Source organism: Plutella xylostella, chromosome 31 (assembly GCF_932276165.1).
Source record: "Plutella xylostella chromosome 31, ilPluXylo3.1, whole genome shotgun sequence".
Lineage (NCBI taxonomy): Eukaryota > Metazoa > Arthropoda > Insecta > Lepidoptera > Plutellidae > Plutella > Plutella xylostella.
In genome coordinates, this window is record NC_064011.1 from 6,349,612 (window position 1) to 6,366,983 (window position 17,372).

The window sequence follows — 17,372 nt, forward strand, 5'->3', positions numbered from 1 at the left end:
CTTCCGGTAAAATTGCATTTGAGGCGACGACGGTCGCTGAGGGTAGGAGGGTGTGGAGGTACGGAGAGGGGAGGGGTGGAGGTTGGAGGTACTAGCTCCAATGTAGCCATAATGAATATTTATTTATTTATTTATTTAATTCTTTATTGCACAAATATATAATAAATGCACAAAAGGTGGGCTTAATGCTAATATTCTGTTTTTTTATCCGCGATTAAGTGACGTGTCGTTCTATTGGCGGGACAATCGACTGTTGATGAACCGCTCAGAATCTGTCAATTTAGTATCTGAAATTAAAAACAGACTTTAGATAGTATTAAATGAAGTTCAGTGAGGTTTATGCGCGAAAATGAAGAGAGAAACAGGAACTGTAGCTACAGAATTGAATATCTTTTAGTGCTTCTACTACGTTTGTGTTGGACATGGGTCGAATCTGGCATACCAGGTGAGACCAGGAATTACTTACTAAGCCTTAGGATGCCCCATTTACCTATGCCTAATAACAGAACTACCGCATCACTCTATCATCATAATAATAGCTTCTTTAGCAAATTGTATATCAGTATAATAATTATTGTAAACATTGATGTCACATAAATGTTATTCAAAACATTGGTTTGTCGCTTCGTTTCGCCTCACTCATCATAATCTACAAAGATGCCGCCATGTCATTTGTCGAGTTAATTAATACTGATCCTGGGATCAAAGTGATGAACAATTTGATCTCATTAAGAGTGCAACATAGATCATCTACGTATATTCGCCCTTTGGAATTAACTTTGTTACTATTTTGTATAGCTATTCTTAGAACTACCCAGATAATTCTTCCAAGATTTCGATTTCTTTTTGCGTTCTCTTCAGTCTTGATCTCTGAGTCCTATTGACCCTGTATTTACTTGACAGTTCCAGTCGTCTTCAATGACCTTACACAGTTGTCTGGAAGAGATCTCTTTTAGCGATAATAGACTGCCATTTGTACATTTATGCTTTTAAATTTAACCTAGTATGTTTTACGGTGTCCAATTCAAAATCTATACGGTTTCAATCTCCTCAACTCCAATCTGCATCCACAGACTCATACCATTCTCTACCGTCCCCAGTGTATCCCGTACCTTACAAGGGGGGTAGTAGGGGGTGTCTGGTCGACTTCCCCCTCCACCCCCCTCCACCCCCCTCGGTCGCCGCCGGGTTTATACATTAATGCTTGCCGTAGGTCAGGTCTATTTGTGGTTCGTCTACGGATGCTGTCATTGAATTTCGATACTTTATTGAAGCTTTTTCCATGATGCTGTATGACATCGTCGATTGTTAATTAGTTTAATTTCATCATGTTTCTTTTTAGAGCATGGAATTTTGTGTATCATCAGCTGTTTTCCGGCGATATGAAAACTGTTTCTATATTTTTTAAATTTTACGTCATAATAATATAAAATTAATTTAATATAAATTACCTGGTTAACTGATAGTTGCATTAATTTTACCCGGTTTTATGTGAATCTAAGCTACTCTCATAAGTTGAGGAGCACTTGACTGAGCTCCACTCAACACGCACAAACGATAATGCACCGACGAACTTGCAAAACCGAGCTGCCCGTTATCGACCGGAAGTGTGGAAGTCACCACCACTCTTCCGGTGTGACTTCGATACTCTCTGTGTTCTGATTTGTGCCGTACCGACTTACGTTCAAAGCTTTAAATGCTTTGGTGTCTCGAATGTTAGTGTTTTTATCTCTGCACGCTGATATTTGCTCTATCACTTCACGCTAAAGCTTATTATCCTGAGCGAGGCTGTGGTTTGTTAATTTATTATGTAAATAATGCGATATGTGCTTTGATAGTGTGTATTAAAGTTACTTGTCGTTTGCAAGGTGTCAGGACCAGTTTTGTTATGAAGTCATCGTCAGATTTTAATCAGTGGTTTTTGAAACTAGTTCGTTTGTCCCTGGTTTGTCTGCTTCAATGGTTATTCTAATAATTATAGTAATAGATTCGTTTTCAATGTTAACAGCTTAGCTGTTTACAGCTTGTCTATCAATCTTAACATCAAAGCTGGCTAGATTTAGTTTCCGCGTTAGATTTCATGTAACATGCTAAGTAATTATTATAATTATGCTGATTAATATATGAAAATAGTATAATATTTTTAAGCGGTTGCAATTGCAATGAAATCATGATCGAATTAACTTGAATTATTATTCTAATCAATAAATACGTCATAAGGACAAACTATTTAGTGATATTTATAAATTGTCAAGATAATTGCCTAAACATTTTATTTAATTGTAAGCGGAAATATGTTGAATTCTAAACGTTGTTTTCCTATCTTCAATGCTATTAGCTTAGACCATTGTATTTTTCAGACAATACATACCTATCTTGTTACTCGTTCAAAGATATACATTTAAAAGATGCTGCTTTGCACAATATGTTATTATAATGGATCGATGATCTCATACTCTAAGTAGTGTCACTGGGTAAAACCTTCCGTAATTTAATTTGAAATATAATACTTTACTCTTTAATATACGTATTTTAGTTGTACCTAGAAGTTAAGATTGAACTAACGCAAATCCAATAACCAAACCAATGCCAACTAATAATAAAACTAATAATTTCACAGTGTTAAAAACATCATTAGCCAAAATTGATAATGTGCCAACTAAATGTGACCGAAGTGATGAAGTGATTCATGCCAATGTTGAAATTAATAAACATACAACGAAACTACCAAATACTTACTACAGTGTATTACGATAAAACTGAAAAACTAGTGAACGTGTAAACAAAAATGAAGTTCATAAAGTGATAACGTCAGCAAACAAAACAAATAAGACATAAAATAAGGTTTGAAAACAAAACTAAAGGGTGAAAGTGATGATGTGGTTCAAAAGAGAACCGAAGCCAGTGACTGTGGCAAAGGGAGAGAATGGAGTGGTGTCGAAGCTTCGGAGGAAGAAAGCCACTTCTCTCAAGCCGACACGAGAGTCCAGTGAGAGAGAAACCTCGACAGAGAGTGAAGTAGACAAGCGGAGGTACTCAGATATACTGGACATGAAGAACTCAGCAGGTCCGTATGGTTTATGCTGTTTTGTGTGATAGATGTCGATCTGAAAACTGGAATATAATAAAAAGAATTAAATTAAAGCGATCGATAGGGTTTCAGTTTTCGGTGTCATCTATCTTTTGCACTAAGTTTTAATTTCAATTTCAGAGAGTATTCTTGCCAATTTGTTGTGATAATCAATTTTGTGCAGCTATGATTCGATTTATTTTATAGGACAAATGTTTTAGAAGTCTTTTTTAGCAGTATGGTGAATGCTTTATTTTTTTAAATAAGAGAATAGAATAGATTTGAAAGGGTTCAACAGTTTTATGAAATCAAATTTAAGTTCATAGCGTTTGGGAGGTTCTACTTTAAATTACAATCATAATCTTCTGCAAAGTAAACATTTGACCTTCTAAACATTACGTAATAATACATATATAAAGCAAACAGGTGGCATTTGTCATTCTGTAAAATATCTAGTTTCACAGACGACACCGCAACCGATACATCTGTCACATGTTCTAGATTCGAGAGAAATTGACGATCAAATTACAATTACATTAGACCTTTACCTTTACTCTCGTGTCTAAAATATTTTCTGTCGGGACAGAGTGATGTTCTCAAAGAGAAATGAATTTGATATTTCATACTGTGTGTATGTGTGAATTGGAATAATAAAAAATCAATTTTGCTAGGCGATTTATCAATTTAATATTAAATTCCCAAGCAGTCTTAAAACCTACTCCACCCAAACGAATAACTCTAGCAAGAATGTGCATTTCAAAATCCTTAACACCCTCGAATAAGGTCAGTTTTCGCTTGCATGCCCCTTTATTATTACGTGCAACTATACACAGTGGAGCAATGACATCACAGCTAGTTGAGAAACAATCAACACTACAATGTTTGTTGTGGGCTCCGGCACGAAGTGTCGTTAGCTATCGGCCACCGTGCCAGCGTCAGCTGATAATGAGAATGTACTTACAGCTGTTGCAAATTATTATCTATAGAGTTTATTTGCTACAAGTGATGGCTCTACAAGTAGGTGACAAGGCAGAAGGAGCTGTTTTTCAAATGGTGTGCCTCAGGGGTCGATATTAACGCCGCTTAAATGTGTCTTATATTTTACATTAAAATCTAATCTCTTCAGCACAAAATGATGTCAATGCTACACGAAGTAATCTAATTAGGTTGAAAATACTCCATCCTTCATATTGCCAAGTCATAAGTCCATCGCACATGAAACTGCTAGAGTGTTCGCAATGTTTATATTGACCACGTCGAAATTGCTTTTTAACTTTAAACCATAACCCTAAGGTTATAAAGTTTATAATAGCTGTGCTGGCCACCTGAAGGATTAGCGCTCACTATCATATCGTCAACATAGATAAGATTAATCTTCAGATATCGGTTGGTATACATGTTACGTAACAGATATAGATAATCTTTAGAAGACTTCGACTTTGTTTTGAAAATATGCAGGTTAACGCATAGCGGATAAAAACCTAACACCGATTATGCACTAACGAGAAATGAAAAAGTTACAGTGACATATCACCTAATTACTCCTAAGTCCTAAACGATGTTGAAGTATATTTAAAACAGCGCATCAGAATAATACGTACTAAAAACGAAAGTATTGTGTTCAAATTTTAAGTCAAATATTTTAAAATTAGGGCCATTTGTGCTTTTAATTGCACGCGATTGTATTATAATAATTTTAGTTCAATATTGCGATTGGGCTACGAAAAATGGAGTTCACGAATTCAATTCAAGATTACGTCAAATAATTAACGAAAAACAATAAATAAAAACATCACTCTCTTGCCAGTGTTTTCACTTTCGTTAACAATAGAAAGTTACGGAATCTGTAGCTAATCTGTGTAACTCTTTGTGTGCTAATAAAGCCATTTGCGTTTTTACCAAAGCATTCACCATGACTGGCGACCGTTAGTTTTCCATCAGACCTTTTGTTTAGACCCTATTGAATTTTAAGGTATGACATATTAAAGTATGCTTACAGAATATTTCTATTAGCCTTTTTTATGAAAGCGGGTAGGAGGTGGGTTTTGGCTAGCCTGATATAATATGTGATCATAACCCGGTATGGGGAAAACATATTATTGTATTTTAAGCTGCCATGAGGCTAGTCTCGAGTCCTATGGGTTCAATTCTTACCGGCGGCGGTTAAAGTCTCTCATACATTTAAATTACGTCATCATCGAGGTCCATGACTCATGCAAACTCACACAAATTGATCTTGACATTGTGGAGTCCAACAACCAGTTATTAGCCTATTGATGAGCTTATTCCTTTTGTTACACTTCTTGTTACGGTTTCATCAATGGATTCTTAATGTGAGTCAGTTTTAATAGCTTTTGTAACGTTCAGATTATCTCTATCTAAATATGGCAAGAAAACTCTCAGTACGAAGGGATATACTAACAGATGTAAACTTTTAACAGAAAGGAGGGACGAAAGTGATGAGTCGCTGTACGAATCAGCTGATTGTCACAGTGACGTCATATCGGCGAGTGACGACGCGCTCCCGCGACTTGGCAAGACTCCAACTATGAGCAAGGAGTCGCTCAAACTGGCCGTCACTGATGAAGAAGTGGAATTAAGAGCTAAAAAAGGACACAGGAAAGCCATGTCTCTATCGAATCCCTTAGAAATGGTCCGAAGTTTAGAATGGCTAGATTCAGTGAAAAGTAACTGTGACAAACATTTCGACAAGAAAAAGTCTAGGGAAAGCCTTTGGAGTGAAGAAGACAGAGAGAGCATTCACGGCTCGAATATGAAGCTAGACCAGGTCAGGAAGAATAGTAAAAAGGGAGATAAACGAAAGAACAGCGCAGAGCAAGTGAAGACAAGGAAACCCAGTAAAGCGTCGTCAGTCAGCGCTCTCAACCTATTCCGACGAAAAAAAACCCCCATAGCCAAATCCGTGGAAGCAGTGTCAGAGGTCATAGACAAAATTTTAACTTCGGACGAGCTTCTTAACCTAACCAAATTCTTTCTCGAAGAAGAGAAGCGACATTCGTCTGTCATAGAGGTCAAACCACCGCAAACACCCACACCAGCACCAGAAACAGACTCGGACGAAGAAGCGCCAGTGACTCCGAAACCCAGTGACCACAGGCGGAGACTCAGCCGCCAAGCGTCCAGATCCAAAAGCAAAGCCCGTGGGAAATCGCAGTCGGTGAAAGTGAATACATTGAGGAAGTCACACAGTGGGACGTTGAAGAAAGCTAAGAAGAAGGGGGTAAAGACTCCGACAGTGGCCAGGAGTCGGCAGACGAGCATTGTGGAGGCGACTCCGCTGGTGATGAAGAAGAGGACAGCGGACACCAAGCAGACAGCTTGGCTGTTCAGCTCGGCTAAAGGTTTGTAATTATTTACATGTTTTTTTAGATGTCTTCATTCATACTGTGTGAATATGCTTTCGGCAATCCACCTTATAGCTACATACAGAAAGAAAGCTGGAAAGTTATAATCGCTTACTTTTCTATACATAAATTTGGCCCAAGCTTATCAGGGCTGGTTCGGCAAAATATGGAAAAGTAAGCGCTTATAACTTTGATGATAAAGTTTCCAGCTTTGTTTATGTATACGGCCTACGAAAAGAAGATCACTGATTTTAAAAATATCAAACCATTATAACAAATAGATGTGGATTTCGTCCAGTTTATATCTGAAATACCATATATTGGTGAAGTCTAGAGCGTAGTCTTTCAGCTCGCTATTTTTGGTGCGCAGCGTTGGCTGATTGGTTCTGAACACCGATTTAGGTTGGAACTTAAATAGAGCTCTGTGAGAGAAGACAGATGAAACAGTCGATTGATGTTTGTTTTTGTAAAACGTACAAATATAAGTGTCTCTGTGCTTTTTTGGAGCAGACTTCTGATCGATCGAATCCATTTCTATGATATACGCGTTGATCTAATAATATTATTATCCTTTAACACTAAATTCTATGGAAACGGTTAACGCCTTTTCGTGGCGCATAATCACACTTATAAATCCTCTTTTTGATCACGGGTTAAAAGTATCCGGAACATAAATCAAAGCTAAGCCTTGACCTCAAAGCGATCTTGAAAGAAACCAGTTTCCTATAGCATGTAACGTACGTAGTGTGTCGGTAGGTACTGGTCACAGAATCACGATTGTACTTACTTCTTGCTGGTTGTCGGTGCAGTGACCGATTTTTGGTCCCCTGAAGGACAAACTTATTATAATTATTTACTTATTATACCCCGTTTTAGCTAAGAAAATTCCTGCGACGTTATGGAGACGTATTAAACTTTGCATTTTCAGATATCCCATTAAAAAATTGCTTCAATAAATTAAAAAAAACTTTCAAACGTTGCAAAGTTAGCTTTGGACTCTAAAATGAAACTACGAATGCGATGCGTCCGTTGCGTACGATGCTGAAAGGTGAATGCTTACACTTATACCAGCACAAGTCTTTAAGGTTACATCGAATGTACTTCGATCATTGGATATGTCGTTTTTATTGATGTCAAGACGAGTATTTCTGTATGATGGATTCGTTGCGCGATTGCGCGAGTAGCGGCTGTGTTTAAAGTTTTATTTATAAATTATCTCTTGGGCGATGTTATTAATGGAGTCATTATTTATCGGAAAGAAAGTTGAGTTACTATCTCCTTGTAAAACCCTTGACCACGACTGTAATGTCTTAAACATGGTCGCTTTTTTATTGAGTTATATTTTGTTAAAATTGTAACTGGTTGTTCTCGAGAATTTAATAGTAACAGATCTTTTCAGCTTATTATCATACCTATCTAATTAATCTACTTTGTTGTATTATTCCGATAATGTAAGAGTACTTATCCAAATTAAGTGATCCGGCCAGGAACAAATATCTATATTAATCTGCAATATTTTTCCAATACGTTTCCTCTTACTAATAACTTCTGCTACCGGTCATAAACATATCAATACCGCACTCCAATGAGCCTCAATTCGTTTACTGGAACTGTTCCCCTGCCCCTCATCATCCAAGTTCTGAGAAGTGACATCCTCATTCATAGAGTCTGGTCATGAGGTCGGTAGAACTGGGCCACGGGGTTTTTTGTATCACTCCCTGAGATAGATCTTTTCAATGATACCGTTTGATTGATCTGTGACATGTTATGAGTAGTTACTGGCTTACTATGTATAGTTTTGTCCTGACCTGACCCTCTAGTACGGGTTTTGCTATTTATGAAAACGAAAAAAGTTAACGTTTTCTCCTGTCATCTGCATACATTATCTGTCAAAAGTTTAATCATAGTTTCCACTAGAGGCGCCACTTTACTAATACGTAAACTTTTATAGTTTTCGATAAACTATCGAACCTGTACTAGACGGGCTGAGCATCTACACTACATGATTTGCAACAGTATGGACTCAATAGAATATACGCTAAAAGTACTACAACTACAACCTAACCAACGTTAAAAACCTCCGACATTCAACACTAAAAGCCGCATAACTTTTGAAATGCTAAAACGATTTTCATGAAACATGGCTAAGAACAGTGGGTATCATTACCTATGAAGATCGGTTCAGCCGTTTGGTAGCTATAGCTACGCTACCACAGACAGATACACACACACAGATTCTCGGATACACAAACACGTTAAACTTACCCCTCATTTCCGGCTGAAGGTAGGTGTTTGAGGGTTAATTATACCTCAATTTGTGCTAATAGGCCGATCGCCAACGCACGTTTTCGCGTGGACATAGCCGTCTATCAAAAGGCTAGCAATAAATATTTATAAACAGCGACTGAAGACACAGGACACATATCAATCAGTGCCTTCACCCTTTGACTCGATAGTTTATTAACATGCAAACGGCACACAGGAAACGCTATAAAAAACATTTGATGTTGTGCGTGAGCTGATTGTTAAGCTAATAACGTCTTTAAGTTTAGGAACTTAAAAGCTACGGCAAAACTACTGGAGTATTTTGATGGGACATATAAAAGTGCATGCGATTTTGACCCACTGTACCTACTTTGTGTTTGGGCTTTTAGGCTCATGTTCCACTGCACTAAGTGAGCAATGATAAGCAAGTAAACAAATACTCGTATACAGCATAGTGTTTCTTATGAGTTACTTTACTGCTCCGAAACAAACACCTTGGTGTATAAATTAAAACTACAGGTTGTGCGATACAAAAAAATATCAAACTATGATATAATTTGCGTCATGACGATATTTTTACATACTTTTTCCATAAAATATTAACCCCTAAACCGTTAATATAATTTTAACGATTCGGTAAACTCGGTTTGTTTCTTTTACTCTAATATAATATGTCGTTGCGTACCTGCTACCAAATGTTACCAATTCACCCTACGATACGTTTCCTAGAGCATCTTAAGCATTATATAGGCTCTATATTATAGCTACATAAATATCATAGTAGCTACTCTATCTCGCATCGTCAGTGGAACAAGTGCCTCAAATTAGCAGAGAATATCCTCATTGCGGAGTGAGTCATGCTGCCAAATCCGTCCAGCATTGGCATTGTCGCTTGATAACCCCTGTATTGACCCTTATGCACTGAGCAATAGGGTTCATAATACTACTGTAGTAACATGTGTTACTGGTTTGCTTGTGCTAAATTTGGATCTGATGTTCAATTGTTTTTTTTAGTGTTGTCTCTCTCTGTTGTGCTTTCTCCTTGTCGGTCTAATTGTTATTAAGTAATTGGCCAATTTGGCTCAAAGCGTTCTTTGAGATTAATAAATGATTTATTGTAAATGTTGGTCAACGATATTTTAATACGAACTAGATAGAGTGTCTGTGAAAAGGTAACGTCTCGACTAATAACACCCCACTTCTGCCACTGAGCTCTTATTTTGAAGTAGTTTAGTAAGAACATGTGACAAACCACCCTGTTCGTATATTATTATTATTATTTAATTCTTTATTGCACAAATATAAAATAAATGTACAAAAGGTGGGCTTAATACTAAGAGCATTTTCTACCAGCCAACCTACAGGAGGTACAGGAAAACTGGTACAAAGATGTGCAAATTGTGATTGGAAAATGCGTCTTATGTAGTGTGCATTGTGTCCGTTTTTCACTCACAGTTGTGTATATATTATTATGAAACTGTCTTACAGTTGTGTTCAGCCGGACGGCACGGGCTGGTCTGAGCGCTGAAGCAAGTCAGCGATGGCGACCGGTCTCGCTCACGCGCTGAAACGCCGAAGGCTATTCGTTCTTTTCTATTCATACCCACAATTTCTCTCTAATTTTATTTATAAAAAATGTATACTACTTTTATTCAATATTATTACATTATGTATATATACTTATGATATTTATTTACTAATGGTATTTAATAAAGTATCATAATAAAGTATTTAGCTATTTAATAAAGTATCATATATATTTATGTATAATATTACCGTATTATTATATTGTACACGTTGATAGGAGATAGTCACGGAAGGACGCGACTGAAAATCAGTGCCGCGTCAGGTGGGTGGATGCCACCTCACTTGAAGCGGTGTAAGCTGAGGCGCGGGCCTTTTCGGTGCTGGACAGCACACACCGCTATTACTAATAAGTTTATATTATAAGGGTTTTCTTTTTTTTCTGTTTGCTTTGTTTTAGCTATTTGTTATTTTACTTTCTTTTTTTTGTTTTTTGTTTTTGTGTATTTTTTTTTTCTTCTTGTGTATTTTTGGTGTGTGCTGGTGCTGGACACCGAATAAAGAATTTTTATCTTTTATCTTATCTTATCAAAAAAAAAAAATAAACATGAAAGATGAAAAAACTAAAAACGTCACTTAATAATTATCTAAATATATATAATAAAATACATTCTAATACTTATATAAATTAGTACAAAGGATACATAACTATAATAGGTATACAGTTAAAATAATATAATATATAAAAATACAAAATAATAATATAGTATCCAGACAGGTACACAAAAATGCTATCTATTTAATTGGCTGAGATAGTGAGCGCGGGTATATCGTTAATCTTAGTACCTACATACTACATTAGCATTATTGATTAGCTGCTTATGTATCTATTCTCATAGGGGGTGAAGTTCCTGTACGTGGCTCTCTCGAGTGGAGCCTTTGTACATATCCCCTTGATTTCAGCTCAGCCAGCCTAGCTCCCGAGTAAACTGGAGTAGCAGGCCTGGGTGCTGTGATAGCTGCTTATGTATATTTCTTACCTTTCCCAAATTACGTTCTACCGTGCATACTATTTTGTATACGAATACATATGTGCAATAATATTTCCTAAAGTTTTTAGCCTTCGCCCTTTGTAAGTTTGATAGGTCAAATCAAGGCCAAATTACATAAGCTCAATTTATTACATAGCTTAATGAAATTACAACGATGAAAATAAATTGATTCATGACTTTACTTCTTTAACCAACAGAAATATTTAGTTACCTACTCGCGTTTCCCGCGAGCTTCGCTTTCACTTAAACAGTTTTCCCGTGAAAATTCCGGGATGAAATTTGCCTATGACTGTGTATGCCATGGAATTGACTAACAAACATCCAACCATCCATCCATGACAAACTTTCACTTTTATGATAATATCATACAATATTATTGAGACCTATCGGTATCGTTCGTATCGGACCAAACGGATTTTCTTAAATGTATGGAGGAACGGCCTCGGCAATGCCTATGAAGTGTGGGGTGTGTTAATACTAAATGCGATTGGTCAATTGTGTACGATGCCGAAAGTTGGACGTTTACCTTTAGTAAGACATCGTGAGTATTTCATGGATTCCCAATTCGCTTATACTGCACACATGACGATTCTCCGCAAACCTCTGCAACGGTCGTTGACCCATCAGCGTTGTGACGTCACGTCATGACGTCAATGACCTGTATGCAGGTTCGCGGCTACTGGTTGGGACGCCGAAAACGGTCAGTCGTTGCAAAAAACGCCTTGTGGTACCCTCAACGGACCACGTGGTAGAAGGAAGTATGATCATAAGATCAGCGAAACTCAGGTCACACATTAACGATAGTGTGAGATAAAGACTTACTTTGTACTTATTGTGAGCTTCTGAGACTTTGTATAATAAAAAATAAACACCATTATCATCACAGCAGGACGTGATAGGTTCAGACGTCTTCGGGCAGCTTGAAAAAATCTGACAGTCGGGTTGTCCACTTACCGGACAACTCTCTTAGCACAATCTTGCGTGGGGTCGACCAACCCGCACTAGGCTAGCGTGGTGGAATAGGCCTAAACGCCTCCCTTCATTAGAAGGAGTGCCCCAGAAGTGGGGACGTGATTGGTCGTGATGATGATTATAAGCCTGAAAGTTCACACTGTTCTCTATATCATGAAAACTTTTTCTGAATTCAGCGTAGCCTACATTCTTTCACCACAGCCTTGGTTACAGTTCGAGCATTCCAATAACTTTATATTTAGAAGTAATAAATAAACATGGCCTGTCAAACGTATACCGGGTCACTAGTTTATCGACGTATTAAAATTAACCTGCGTTGTGCTATAGTGCGGCAACGATAACTTTGCAACTGAAACCAGTGCCAGCACCGGTTATTATTAGGAAAAGTTTATAAAAGCAAAAAAGAACACAAAAATATATCTCCCATATTACACACGTTCCAAAGTTAGCGTTGTTGAAGTCTAGTTTACTTTTATGAAATAAGTTTCAAATAAATTCCACAATTAATAACTTTCAAATTATACCACATACGAGCACTAACATATTTTAAATTGTATTTGCAAATATTTTCCTTTTAAACTCAGTTCGCTCGGTAGTTTTGGCGAATGAAAGTCGCTAAAAGTTGTGTGTTATTCGCCTTCCGTAGCTATCTTGTTTTCCAACAATTTCACTACATTATTTAATAACTTCTTTATCATGGTGTTTGACATAGATAGGTACTTAATGTGAATAAGAAATGCTTCTTCGGTCGGCCATAGGAAGAGCTTTGCAGCATCGGCGCAGGACGCTCAACAATTCACAGAGCTTCTGTATACGTTAGTGAACATTTATATGTATTAAAAACCTAGCTAAAAGCTAATCAGATCTAAAAGACAATCGAGCCTGGCGCAAAGGTACCCATTATACTTGCAGAATGGCCACGTATGCACCAACTTATCCTTTAAAAAACAATGTATTTAGAAATAAAATGTATTTAGAAAATATACATTGTTTAATTAAATTAACAATAAAAACAACAGTGTATCATAATAACAGACTTATACATAACTTAACAGTAAATCTATCAAAACTATACATGTAAAAATATACTTTTACTACCAAATTACTACAAATATATTCACATCCACGGCTATCCGACGATGTTGTACGGGTCCAGCACTTTGGCGATTATATTCCGCTCTGGCGCCACCGTGGTGGTGGGCGGCGCGGGCGGGCGCAGAAAGGCCTGCAGCGCCCACACCAGCAGCAGGCTGATACCGAGCAGCACGGGGACCATCATTAGGATGCAGTTGCTGGGGGTAGGGGGAAAAAATATATAATTATAAACAAACAAAAAACCCGACTGCACGCTTTCCATTAACATTGGGACTTGTTTTCATCTTTTTAGCGTACAGTCGTGTATTTTGTTTGTGTATAATTATATTTTTTTATTTGTAACTTTTTAGTTACAACATACATCAAAATCTATAAAGCCGTTTAGGCTACAGGAGGGAACAAAGAAACAGACATACATACATACATACATTTACAATCGAAAAACATTACCCTCCTCCTTCGGCTAAAAGTCGGGTAAAAAATATGAAGTCATTTAACCTCCTGAGACCCAGAGACCAAAAAATTCTCAATTTTAAGTTTTCGGCGGCTGCAAACTTTGTCGAACCCTGTCGTGGTTCTCCTCATTATGTCATCGTATGAGGTCTCCCCGAGACCGTCTCGGGGTCTCTAGAGGTATCATGATCCATACGTCGCTTACTGTGTTCTACCACCGACACATTAGCAATGAGGGTCAATTACGGATCTCACCATCAGGCAGCTGCTATATTTAGCTATATCTACTGACAGAATAAGTACTCATGAGAATAATGTTTGCCTAGAACGGGATTCCAACCCGCGGCCCCGAGCACCGGAAGCAGGTTCACTACTACAGTGTCACTATATATAATTTGTTGAATATTCAAGTAAAACTATTATATTTACCACATTATGGAAATCTCGAAAATATATTGCTAATCCACGACGCCGACGGTATCAAAGATCTTGATGCTGCAACGGGAAATAAAACTATTAATTCATTTAAAACATTTCTCTGTTTTCAATGTGGAATTGACTTTCAATGTCAGTTTAGACTCATGTATGTCATATTGTGAAAGACAAGGATAATGTCAGCACACAGCCAAGAATAATTTTAGTTGATTCTTCTGCAGATTTAGAATAATCCTATTTTTAATCAATGAGCCGTTTTCCTTGACAGCTGTCAGTTGAGCTTTTGGGTAAGCCGATAGATGGCGTGAAAACGCAGTGTACCAACTGTAAAAAATTACATATAGTGAAACTATAAAGTCCTGAAATTAAATGAGGGCACTGCTATCTTTCATATAGCAACCCTATATAGCGAAACATAACTGACGTTGATACTTGAAATTTTGCCTGTTAACTTCCTACCTATTTATGTATTTTAAAAACAACTTACCATCCACAAAAAAGCTCTTATACAAGCTAGAAGGAGTTAATATGAAGGCTAATAGTGAAACCAATAAATTTTTATTTAGATAACGTTATTACAACTGTACTTATAAAAAAACTGGATCTGTTGACGAAGGGCACACATAGTAAAGACATCAATTTCTCTTTTTGGACGGCCAGTTCTGTTTCTTCCAGGAGTTAGAAATATTCCATATTTTGCCCTCTTTGGCACGGTGGTCCGATATAACTATAAAATAAAATATCTTTTTGAGTTACACAATGCCCCCCAAATTCACACAATGTGAATTTAGTTAGTAAACAAAAATATATCTTCAAGTATCAAAATGTTAAGGTTTGACTCAACTGAAACCAGATGAAACCTACAATCAGTGGTATGTAAACAATGTTCGACTTGGGCTCTAAACCTAGGTTTATCGATAAATGAAGCGTTGGTACTAATATAAAATGAGTTATTACAATTTGTACAATGCTACATACCCGTCATACACGCTGTACGAGCGTAAAAATCGTCCAAATTCGACAAAATGTGTGCAGCTTGATGTTCCGCTAAACATTGTATTAAAACTCGATAAATAACTGCACTAGCTTGACTACGAATATTTTTCTTCATCTTCCTAATTGCAACCAAGCGTAAATTATTGCTTTTATCTAGATTATCCGTATAATTAATAAGAAAATTCAAAAAACAGCCAACCGCCTATTAACATAAACAATTGTTATGACTTTTATGTTTCTTTTCTAATGGTGCCAGGCTCCTGAAAATTTTAGTTCCTCAAACATTAATTTCAGGACTTTATAGTTTCACTGTAGAGAGCAAAGAGTACTAAGCTCAGAATAAGAACTCACTAGTTGTTATTAAATGTCGGGTGGTAGCGCGAGCCATCCTTCCGAGGCTCAGACTGCATGTGGCTTGGGATAGTGCTAAGGCAGCGTTCCCACTACGCCGGACCGGCAGATCTGCCGAAAACCGGACACCGGACAGAGTGTTCACATTACATCGGATCCCGGAAGAAATTCTGACAGTCCTCAGTTGAATTTGGACCTGCGCGCACAATGGACGACGAAATTGTTGTGTTGTGGTGGTATCTTAATAGAAGGCAAAATAAAAGAAAACATTGGGTACACCCTATTTTACGGGAAAGATTTTCCATGCTTTTCATTTTACATCCAGGGGCGAGGGGAGCACGAGCGGGGCGAGCGGGGGACAGATACCGGCACAAACTCGTTCACATTACTCCGGGCCCGGTCGTTCTACCGGCAATTCGTAGTGACAAAACGTTCGGTAGAAATGCCGGGCTCGGCAAAAATGCCGGACCCGGGATAATGTGAATAGCTTCATATAAATTGTACAGCCACTAGCTCTTCCGGCAGATTTACCGGCGCGGCAGATCTGCCGGTCCGGCGTAGTGGGAACGCTGCCTAAGTATTCTGAAGCTGAAGCAACAGTGACATCGACATCATAGAGAAAATAATACTACAATTCTACCTACCTACGTCACTTTCACATTTCGTTAGCCTCACAGAATAACATATTGTGATCTGAGTGTGTTCTGAGGGTTTGAAAGTTGGTACAACCCCAGACAACGCCATCTATTTCTCCAAAAAGGAAATTTTTTTTTTTAACCAACGCCTCATTGATAATTTCTCCATACATTTATGAAAATCCGTTTCATGCTATACGTACTAAACCGATAGTTAGACTCTTGTCTGAATAATGCAATAAGAATACAAATGGATCCCACATTATTTTCAACCCATTGAGTTAAAGCTGAACGTCCACTGCCGGCTAAACAAAGTTGGTTGAGACAGTTTTTCATACGTGGTGCATAGTTTGCGGTGGACGCACATGTATGAATGCGAACTAACTCATTTTAGCCGGCAGTGGACGCTCGGCTTAAGGGTAACAATAACAACCAATGAACAATTTTGAAAACAACTTACCCCGTCCTCGTCTACCCGGGCAACAGCCCCCATAACCTCTCCCCGACCCTGCCCAAGAACCCCTTCGTGGTCACCATTCCGTGCACCACGTGCGTGTGCACCCACACGCCGAGCATCACGACCGCGCACACCACCGGCCCGCAGACTATGATGAGCTTTATTAGTAGGCTGTGGGAAAGGGTGGAGGGTTATTATCGTGTAGCAATCTGGAGGAAAGGGGACAGGGTGTTGCTGTCTGGGAACCCTCGTTCGTCGTGCTAGATATAAGTACTGGTGCTCGTAGGCCTTTCAAGACTCCAGATATCTAAGAGGCAAGAGAGGTGTTAGAAACTTGCGCTACCTCACTGATATTATCTACTATAACTATGTGCTCATTCTCACCACATGTTGTGAATTTCTTTTACAGCATATTACCAATATCTCTACAAATAAATAATATCTTAAATATGTAAATTAACAGCGAGAAAAAAATAACTAAACAGACTGTCATAAACAAAACGGTGTGACAGTATTTTTTTCGCATGATTCGCACTCTCTCAACTCTGAATTCATATTTTGAGGATTCAATTGAGTGAGTTTATTTTATCCTCGTTAGAGAAGTTTTATGTTCCTTGGTTCTATGTCTTATCTAGCCCTCAGCAATCCAGTTGCAGTCAATCTTTCTGCCATACCTTCGACCAAAAATTCGTCAAACCACTT

At 37.8% G+C, this 17,372-nt stretch overlaps 1 protein-coding gene and 1 long non-coding RNA gene across 4 annotated transcripts in view; one reads left to right on the forward strand and one right to left on the reverse strand.

Annotated features, from left to right (window-relative positions):
* Window positions 1-17,372, forward strand: part of LOC105383869 (rho guanine nucleotide exchange factor 11) — a 156,673-nt gene that overhangs the window by 98,085 nt on the left and 41,216 nt on the right. The window lies entirely within an intron of this gene.
* LOC125491110 lies at window positions 13,217-17,196 on the reverse strand. Its single transcript, XR_007268122.1, has 4 exons — window positions 17,055-17,196; window positions 16,674-16,841; window positions 14,226-14,291; window positions 13,217-13,540 (listed from the first exon to the last, which is right to left on the reverse strand). It is a non-coding gene; the product is annotated as an uncharacterized LOC125491110 (long non-coding RNA).